We start from the raw sequence: 2,499 nt of genomic DNA, 5'->3' as shown, positions 1-2,499 counted from the left end.
CCATCCTGGGCTAACATGGTGAAACCCGTCTCTACAAAAAAATACAAAAACTAGCGGGTGAGGTGGCTGGTGCCTGTAGTCCCCAGCTACTCGGGAGGCTAAGGCAGGAGAATGGCATAAACCCCGGGAGGTCGGAGCTTGCGTGAGCTGAGATCCAGCCACTGCACTCCGACCCGGGCCGCAGAGCAAGACTCCGTCTCAAAAAAAAAAAAAAAAAAAAAAAAAAAAAAAAAGAACGTGGTCCTTTAGCTCATAGGAGTTTGTTATTACCCCTTTCTTGAAGCCTACTTCTGTCAAATCATCAAACTCATTCTCCGTCCGGTTTTGTTTGCTTGCTGGTGAGAAGTTGTGATCCTTTGGAGGAGAAGAGGCATTCTGGTTTTTTGGAATTTTCAGACCTTTTTTGTGCTGGTTTTACCTCATCTTCATGGATTTTATCTACCTTTGGTCTTTGGTGTTGGTGACCCTTCAGATGCAGTTTTGTGTAGACATCCTTTTTGTTGTTGTTGTGCTATTCCTTTCTGTTTGTTATTTTTCCTTCTACAGTCAGACCTCTCCTGCGGAGTTTACTGGAGTTGGCTGGAGTCCACTCCAGCCCTGTTTGCCTGGGTATCACCAGCATAGGCGCAGCAACAGCAGAAGATTGCTGTGCCTGTTCCTTTCTTTGAAAGTTTCATCCCAGAGGGGCACCCGCTAGATGCCAGCTGGAGCTCTCCTGTATGAGGTGTCTGTCGACCCTTGCTGGGAGGTGTCTCCCAGTCAGGAGGCATGGGGATCAGGAACCCACTTGAGGAGTCAGTTTGTCCTTTAGCAGAGTTTGAGCACTGTGCTGGGAGATCCACTGCTCTCTTCAGAGCCGGAAGGCAGGAATGTTTAAGTCTGCTGAAGCTGCGACTTAGACTCCCACACAATAATAGTGGGAGACTTTAACATTCCACTATCAATATTAGACAGATAAACAAGACATAAAATTAACAAGGATATTCAGGACTTGAACTCAACTCTTGACCAAGTGGACCTAATAGACATCTGCAGAATTCTCCACCCCAAATCAACAGATTGTACATTCTTCTCAGTACCACATTGCACTTATTCTAAAATTGACTACATAATTGGAAGTAAAACACTCCTCAGTAAATGCAAAAGAATGGGAATCATAACAAACAGTCTCTCAGACCACAGTGAAATCAAATTAGAACTCAGGATTAAGAAACTCACTCAAAACCACACAACTATATGGAAACTGAACAACCTGTTCCTGAATGACTACTGGGTAAATAACAAAATTAAGGCAGAAATAAATAAGTTATTTGAAACCAATGATAACAAAGATACAGCATACCAAAATCTCTGGGACACAGCTAAAGCAGTATTAGAGTGAAATTTATAGCACCAAATGCCCACAGGAGAAAGTGGGAAAGATCTAAAATTGACACCCTAACCTCACAATTAAAAGAACTAGATAAGCAAGAGCAAACACATTCAGAAGCTAGCAGAGAACAAGAAATAACTAAGATCAGAGCAGAACTGAAGGAGATAGAGACATGAAAAGCCTTCAAAAAATCAATGAAACCAAGAGGTTTTTTGAAAAGATTAACACAATAAATAGATATCTGTCCAGATTAATAAAGAAGAAAAGAAAGAAGAATCAAATAGACACAATAATAAACAATAAAGGGGATATCACCACTGATCCCACAGAAATGCAAACTACCACCAGATAATGCTATAAACACCTCTATGCAAACAAACCAAAAAAAAAAAAAACTAGAAAATCTGGAAGAAATGGATACATTCCTGGATACATACCCACATAAATTGATGGAACATATCTCAAAATAATAAGATATATTTATGATAAACACACAGCCAATATCATACTGAATGGGCAAAAACTGGAAGCATTCCCTTTGAAAACTGGCACGAGAAAAGGATGCCCTCTGTCACCACTCCTATGCAACACAGTATTGGAAGTTCTGGCCAGGGCAATCAGGAAAGAGAAATAAATAAACGGTATTCAAACAGGAATAGAGAAAGTCAAATTGTCTCTGTTTGCAGATGATATGATTGTATAATTAGAAAACCCCATTGTCTCAGTCCCAAACCTCCTTAAGCTGATAAGCAACTTCAGCAAAGTCTCAGCATACAAAATCAATATGAAAAAATCACAAGCATTCATATACACCAACAATAGACAAACAAAGAGCCAAATCAAGAGTGAACTCCCATTCACAATTGCTACAAAGAGAATAAAATACATAGGAATTCAACTTAGAAGGGAAGTATAGGACCTCTTCAAGGAGAACTACAAACCACTGCTCAAGGAAGTAAGAGAGGACACAAACAAATGGAAAAACATTCCATGCTCCTGGATAGGAAGAATCAATACTTTGATAATATACAAACTGTCCAAAGTAATTTATAGATTCAATGCAATCCCCATCAAGCTATCATTGACTTTCTTCACAGAATTAGAAAAAAAAAAAAAAAAAAAAAACA

This window comes from Rhinopithecus bieti, unplaced genomic scaffold (genome assembly GCF_001698545.2).
Source record: "Rhinopithecus bieti isolate Rb0 unplaced genomic scaffold, ASM169854v2 scaffold_1665, whole genome shotgun sequence".
NCBI lineage: Eukaryota > Metazoa > Chordata > Mammalia > Primates > Cercopithecidae > Rhinopithecus > Rhinopithecus bieti.
The sequence above is the reverse complement of the archived record's forward strand: the minus strand, read 5'-3'. Positions refer to the sequence as shown.